Source organism: Bombina bombina, chromosome 4, assembly GCF_027579735.1.
Source record: "Bombina bombina isolate aBomBom1 chromosome 4, aBomBom1.pri, whole genome shotgun sequence".
Taxonomy (NCBI): Eukaryota; Metazoa; Chordata; class Amphibia; order Anura; family Bombinatoridae; genus Bombina; species Bombina bombina.
The window spans coordinates 1,097,937,921-1,097,946,282 of NC_069502.1; positions in this window are offsets into that span (position 1 = coordinate 1,097,937,921).

Consider the following 8,362-nt stretch of genomic DNA (forward strand, 5'->3'; position numbering starts at 1 on the left):
TAAATGTATTAACCCCTAAACCTCGCAAACCCTATAATAAATAGTATTAACCCCTAATCTGCCCTCCCTAACATCTTTGACACCTAACTTCAAGTATTAATCCCTAATCTGCGGACCGGACCTCGCCGCTACTCTAATAAATGTATTAACCCCTAATGCTATTTAATAGCTACCTAGTTAAAATAATTACAAAATTACTTGTAAAATAAATCCTAACCTAAGTTAAAATTAAACCTAACACTACACTATCAATAAATAAATTCACTAAACTACCTACAATTACCTACAATTAAATCAACTAAACTAAATTACAAAAAATAAAAAAAAGATTACAAGAATTTTAAACTAATTACACCTACTCTAAGCCCCCTAAAAAAATAACAAAGCCCCCCAAAATAAAAAAATGCCCTACCCTATTCTAAAATAAAAAGTTAACAGCTCTTTTACCTTACCAGCCCTTAAAAGGGCCTTTTGCGGGGCATGCCCCAAAGAAAACAGCTCTTTTGCCTGTAAAAAAAACATACAATACCCCCCCCAACATTACAACCCACCGCCCACATACCCCTAATCTAACCCACCCAAACCCCCCTTAAAAAACCTAACACTAAGCCCCTGAAGATCTTCCTACCTTATCTTCACCCAGCCGGGTATCACCTATCCGTCCAGAAGAGGGTCCGAAGTCTTCATCCTATCCGGGCAGAAGAGCTCCTCCAGAGGGTCCGAAGTCTTCATCCTATCCAGGCAGAAGAGGACATCCGGACAGGCAGACATCTTCATCCAGGCGGCATCTTCTATCTTCTTCCATCCGGCGTGGAGCGGGACCATCTTGAAGCAACCGACGCGGAGCCATCCTTCTTCACCGACGGACTAACGATGAATGAAGGTTCCTTTAAATTACGTCATCCAAGATGGCGTCCCCCGAATTCCGATTGGCTGATAGGATTCTATTGGATCAGCCAATCATATTGAGCTTGCATTCTATTGGCTGTTCTGATCAGCCAATAGAATGCAAGCTCAATCTGATTGGCTGATCCAATCAGCCAATCGGATTGAACTTGAATCTGATTGGCTGATTCAATCAGCCAATCAGATTTTTCCTACCTTAATTCCGATTGGCTGATAGAATCCTATCAGCCAATCGGAATTCGAGGGACGCCATCTTGGATGACGTCATTTAAAGGAACCGTCATTCATCGTTCAGTCGTCGGCCAGGATGGATGTTCCGAGTCGGAGGTCTTCAGGATCCTGCCGCTCCGCTCCGGATGGATGACGATAGAAGATCCCGCTTGGATGAAGACTTCAATCGGATGGAAGACCTCTTCTGCCCCGCTTGGATGAAGACTTCTACCGGATGGAGGACCTCTACTTGCTCCGCTTGGATCAAGACTTCGGACCCTCTTCTGGACCGATCGCTGAACCCGGTGAGGTGAAGACAAGGTAGGGAGATCTTCAGGGGCTTAGTGTTAGGTTTATTTAAGGGGGTTTTTGGTTAGATTAGGGGTATGTGGGTGGTGGGTTGTAATGTTGGGGGGGGTATTGTATGTTTTCTTTTACAGGCAAAAGAGCTGAACTTCTTGGGGCATGCCCCGCAAAGGGCCCTGTTCAGGGCTGGTAAGGTAAAAGAGCTTTGAACTTTAGTAATCTAGAATAGGGTAGGGCATTTTTTTATTTTGGGGGTCTTTGTTATTTTATTAGAGGGCTTAGAGTAGGTGTAATTAGTTTAAAATTGTTGCAATATTTTTCTTATGTTTGTAAATATTTTTTTATTTTTTGTAACTTAGTTCTTTTTTATTTTTTGTACTTTAGTTAGTTTATTTCATTGTAGTTATTTGTAGGTATTGTATTTAATTAATTTATTGATAGTGTAGTGTTAGGTTTAATTGTAGGTAATTGTAGGTATTTTATTTAATTAATTTATTGATAGTGTAGTGTTAGGTTTAATTGTAACTTAGGTTAGGATTTATTTTACAGGTAAATTTGTAATTATTTTAACTATTTTAGCTATTAAATAGTTCTTAACTATTTAATAGCTATTGTACCTGGTTAAAATAAATACAAAGTTACCTGTAAAATAAATATTAATCCTAAAATAGCTATAATATAATTATAATTTATATTGTAGCTATATTAGGATTTATTTTACAGGTAAGTATTTAGCTTTAAATAGGAATAATTTATTTAATAAGAGTTAATTAATTTCGTTAGATTAAAATTATATTTAATTTAGGGGGGTGTTAGTGTTAGGGTTAGACTTAGCTTTAGGGGTTAATACATTTATTAGAATAGCGGTGAGCTCAAGTCGGCAGATTAGGGGTTAATACTTGAAGTTAGGTGTCGGCGATGTTAGGGAGGGCAGATTAGGGGTTAATACTATTTATTATAGGGTTAGTGAGGCGGATTAGGGGTTAATAACTTTATAATAATAGCGGTGCGGTCCGCTCGGCAGATTAGGGGTTAATAAGTGTAGGCAGGTGGAGGCGACGTTGTGGGGGGCAGATTAGGGGTTAATAAATATAATATAGGGGTCGGCGATGTTAGGGAAGCAGATTAGGGGTACATAGGGATAATGTAAGTAGCGGCGGTTTACGGAGCGGCAGATTAGGGGTTAATAATAATATGCAGGGGTCAGCGATAGTGGGGGCGGCAGATTAGGGGTTAATAAGTGTAAGGTTAGGGGTGTTTAGACTCGGGGTACATGTTAAAGTGTTAGGTGCAGACGTAGGATATCATTGGAAATTCTATAGCACAGGGCTGAAAATAAGGAGAAGGTAAGTCTCATCCGTTTCCTGAGCTGATCTGCCAGAAAGTATCTAGCCGTAGAAGCCTGAGGCGAAGGAAGTATTTCCAAGTATGTCTCCACAGCTGGCCATGTTTTTGTTGCTATTGCCTCCGGATCATACACCCGCCTCCAGATATCTCTACCCGGCTGCAGATATGAGGCCACTTTCATACTCAGGTGGGGATCCACAAGGCCATCAAGTACTGTCAGCATTTCGTTATTTCCGAACCCGGGTATAGTTGCCGCATGGATTAGGACTTCGCCAGCTGTATCCTTCAAGCGGGACTTCAAGAACTGTAAGTGGATTGTCGGGGGTTAGTGTTAGGTTTAAGAGTTTTTGGGTGGGTTTTATTTTTAGTTTAGGGTCTGGGCATGCCTATCCCTGGTATTCACACTGCATATGCTTTTGATATTTTTGTTTTAAAGAATATATATATATATATATATATATATATATATATATATATATGTGTGTGTGTGAAATTAATAATTGTGTGCTGTTTGTTTCAAATTTTATATTATTTTATAATCCAGTGTGCAAAACCGTGTAAATAAAACATTAGTAAGGATGGATCCAGAGGGACTTGTTTGTATAAACTAGAGGTAGACACAACAAATTACCAGTTCCTATGCTGCTAATACACTAAAGCTCACTCATTTCTCATTTTAAAGGGACACTCTAGTCAAAATTATACTTTCATTATTCATATAGGGCATGTAATTTAAAACATCTTTCCAATCCACTTTTATAATCAAATTTGCTTTGTTCTTTTGATATTCTTAGTTGAAAGCTAAATGTAGGAAGGCTTATGTTACGGTACCAACAGGATACCAAGGGTTAGTACCAGGGAACAATGTCCTGCATACAGAATCAGCACTTCACAACCTCGATCAGTTTCCCTGCAAACATGAGACCAAGCTCCACATTTCAGGTTTAAAAAAGAATATATTTATTAAAGGCTGAATGCCTAGTATTTATACAGGTTTTGACCCCAGATGGGGGGGTTGAAAGACTCTTGTACATTAGATAAAAAAAGGGGAAGACGCCCTTTTATGAAACAATAGAATTACATTACTTGAATACTTTAAACACAAGACACTCTGGGCTCTTCTTATCACTTAGGCATTTTCTCTCTGAGGGTGATCAAACAATGGAATTCTTATCACTAACTAAATTATGGCTGTAGCCAGCAACCTGTCTTTAGAAATTAGCTTCTTAAAGCTAAACAAAGTTAACTCATTCAGTCCTGACAGAAGGGTCTGTCACATAGCTCCCCCCTTGTGGAACACTCCGGCAGACCCGGCTTGACCCTTTGGCGGGTCAACCTGGGGATGACCGGACTAGGAGGTGATAGGCATGTCAGTTTGCCAGGACAATCCATCTGCATTCCCGTTTAGCTTACCGGGCCGGTAGCTGATGGTGAAGTTATAGGGCTGGAGGGCTAAACTCCACCTCAGCAATCTACCATTGTCTCCTGAGACCCGGTTAAGCCAGACTAAGGGATTGTGGTCCGTTATGAGGGAAAATTCCTGTCCGTATAGATAAGGGTTCAACTTCTTCAGTGCCCAGACCAGGGCTAAACATTCCTTCTCTACTGCCGCATAACTCACTTCCCGAGGTAACAACTTTCTGCTTAGGTATGCGACAGGGTGCTCTCCTCCATCCTCCCCGACTTGACTCAGTACAGCCCCCAGTCCATACATGGAAGCATCGGTATGAATGAGAAAACGTTTGTTAGGGACTGGGGCAGCCAAGACAGGGGCATTCACAAGGGCCTGCTTCAGTGCCTGAAACACGGCTTCACAAGCTGGAGACCACAGGACCTGTTTGGGGAGGTTCTTTTTAGTCAGGTCAGTCAGGGGCTTGGCGATAGTACTGTAGTCTGGGACAAAATGTCGGTAATACCCGGCCGTCCCCAGGAAGGCTAGTACTTGGGTCTTAGTGATAGGTGTGGGCCAGTTAGCCACAGCCTCTACCTTGGCTGGCTCCGGTCTCTGTCTCCCACACCCCACTCGGTGACCCAAGTACTGTACTTCAGCCATACCTAGATGGCACTTGTCTGGTTTCAAGGTCAGGCCAGCGGCCCGAATCTTTTCCAGAACCACCCCTACATGGGTAAGGTGTTCTTCCCAGGACTCACTGTAAACCGCAATGTCGTCCAGGTATGCACAAACAAATTCCTGGAAGCCATCGAGGAGTCTATCCACCATACGCTGGAAGGTAGCCGGAGCATTCTTCATCCCAAAGGGCATGACCTTAAACTGGTACAGGCCGAATGGGGTGACGAATGCCGACTTGGGGATAGAATCCTCAGCCAGGGGAATCTGCCAATAGCCTTTACACAGGTCTATGGTTGTCAGATAGCATCCCCTAGCAATACGGTCTAGTAATTCGTCTACCCCGGGCATCGGGTAAGCGTCAGTGGTGGTCCTCTCGTTGAGCCGCCTGTAGTCCACACAGAACCGGGTGGTTCCATCTTTCTTAGGTACCAGGACTACAGGTGAAGCCCAAGGACTATCAGAGTGCTCGATCACTCCCAACCGAGCCATCTCCTGTATCTCCTTCCGCATTCCTTCTCGGACTGCTTCAGGTATACGGTAGGGAGGCTGTCGCAGGGGATTCTGTCCAGGTGTCTCTACCTTATGTACAGCTAGAGTAGTGTAGCCGGGCTCTTGGGAGAACGTCGCCTGCTTCTCCCACAGGAGCTGTCTTGCCTGTACCCTCTCAGCAGGGTTTAACCGGTCCCCTAGCTGCACAAGACTAGTGAGGTCAGTCTGGGGGTCCTTCTCTAATAAGTCGGGTAGGGGTAAATTCTCTGGGTCGTCCGCAGCAGGGGCACATACTGCAGCTACATCCTCTGGCCTCTCCTGATACTCCTTCAGCATGTTCACATGAAAGGATCGCTGGATCCTCTCATCTGCACAGCTGGCTATAATATAGGTAGTATCACACACCTGAGATAACACCTTATACGGGCCCTGCCAAGATGCTTGCATCTTGTTGGTCTTCACAGGCTTGAGCACCAAAACCTTCTGTCCAACCTGGAAGACCCGCTGCTGGGCACCCTGATCGTACCACCCCTTCTGTCTCCCCTGGGCCACCTGGAGATTCTCTCTTACCATCAGAGACAGTTTCTCCATGCGGTCCCGGAGTTCCAGAACATATGGCACGATGGGGGTTCCCTCCTGCTCTATCTCTCCCTCCCAGTGTCCTCTAATGAGATCCAGGGGGCCGCGGACCCTTCTCCCATAGAGTAGCTCAAAGGGAGAGAACCCAGTAGATTCCTGGGGCACCTCTCTGTACGCAAATAGCAGATGAGGCAGGAATCGTTCCCAGTCTCTGCAAGTGTCCGTGAAGGTCCTCAGCATCAACTTGAGGGTGCCATTAAAGCGCTCGCAGAGACCGTTAGTCTGTGGGTGATAAGGTGAACTGAGCAACGGTTTAATGCCGCACACCTTCCACAGCTGCTGGGTGAGCACAGCGGTAAACTGGGTCCCCTGATCAGAGAGAATCTCCTTAGGGAACCCGACCCTAGTAAAAACCTTAACTAGGGCATCAGCGACTGTCTCTGCCTCTATATTGGACAGTGCTACTGCCTCTGGGTAACGAGTGGCATAGTCCACCACAGTGAGAATATACTTCTTACCTGATGGACTAGCCCTGGCCAGTGGACCCACAATGTCAACGGCTATGCGGGAAAAGGGTTCCCCAATGACAGGCATAGACATAAGCCTAGCTTTTGGGTGATCCCCCCGCTTACCCACCCGTTGACAGGTGTCACAAGTACTACAATATACCCGCACATCTCGGTTAAAATTGGGCCAGAAGAAATTCTGGGTGATCCTATGAGCGGTGTGGCGGGACCCTAGATGTCCAGCTAATGGTACATCGTGCCCAATCCGCAGAATCTCTTGCCGGTATTTCGCAGGCACCACCAGCTGCCAATTCTGTGGAGGGGCAGTACTTTTCTGGGCAGGTTTGGGGATTCTATATAGCCGATCCCCCACCCACTCATAACGTTCCCCATCTACCCCCTCTTCTCCAGCATCTGCCCTAGCCCTGTATTTCTGAAGGGTCGGATCCTCCCGGGTTTCCCTCCCGTACGTCTCTGGGGTATCCCAGCTTAAGGGGGTCTGGTCTAGGGTACAAGTCGGGAAGAGAGTCTTACCTGGGTCTCAGCAGCAGGTGGGTCGGTCTCGGTGGCACGGGTCTGGGCACGGGTAGTCACAGGGTTAACATCAGCGGGACCCATGGGAGCATAGGCAGAAACAAGGGGGGCCAAGTCATTTCCAAGAAGAACATCAGCAGGTAAGTCCTTCTTGACCCCCACATTCACAGGTCTAGCGCCCACTCCCCAATCCAAATGTACCCTGGCAACAGGTAGGCTGAACACATCGCCCCCTGCTACCCTCACAGCCACAGTGTCTCCAGTGTACTGTTTCTCAGACACCAAGTTCTTTTGAAGCAAGGTCATGGTAGCACCAGTATCCCGTAGACCACTGACCTTCTTCCCATTCACTTTAACCAGTTGCCGGTTATTCCGGTGGGCAGCTTGCACAAGGTCTGCCTCATGTAGGATGCTCCAGCATTCTTGCGCCTCTACGTAGCGGGCCGCAGGCTGAGGATTACGTGGGATTCCGCCGGCGGGTCTTCTCCAGGACTGCGCTTGGATCGCTGCGTTTAGGGGACACTCTGGTCTTTTGTGCCCTAGTTGCTTACATCTAAAGCACCGAATAGGTTGTGAGTAGCACCGCGAATTGAACAGGGCTCTCTGAGGGTAGTTCGTGGCCAGAGGCCGTGTGGTATAGCGGTGCGCCGGGGTTTGGTAACTGGCAGCTGCTGGGGTGACTGGGGGTCTGTACTCCACTCTAGCAGGGGGCTTAGTGGTAGCAGTGTCCAGTTTGCGGGCATCCGTATACTCATCTGCCAAGCGAGCCGCTTCCTGCAGGGTGGAGGGTTTACGGTCCCGAACCCACTCTCGAACTCCTGTGGGTAACTTGTCGAAGCAATGTTCCAACAGGAATAGCTGCAGCACCTCTTCCCCAGATATGGCTTGGCACCCCGCTATCCAGTGAGCTGCTGTGCGGTGCACCTTACATGCCCACTCAAGGTAGGAATCTCCAGCTAATTTAACAGTGTCTCTGAACCGCCTCCGGTATGCCTCCGGTGTAACCGCATACCTGGAGAGCAGAGCCTCTTTTATAGTATTATAATCCCCGACTTCCTCATCTGGAATGGCCCGAAAAGCCTCACTGGCCCGGCCGGATAATTTTCCAGATAATATCGTGACCCAGTCCTCTGCGGGTACCTTGTGTAGTGCACATTGCCTCTCAAAATCCGCAAGGTACCCATCAATCTCTCCTTCTGTTTCCAGGAAGTTTTTAAAAGCTGCAAAATTTACTTTTCTCTTTTCCATCTTAGTCAGTATTGTAATAATCCCCCTCTTCCTGAGGTTACTGGCTTGTGTAGTTGCTCTTCTGGGCGATAAGGTTCATTCCGTCGCTTGCCACCAATTGTTACAGTACCAACAGGATACCAAGGGTTAGTACCAGGGAACAATGTCCTGCATACAGAATCAGCAC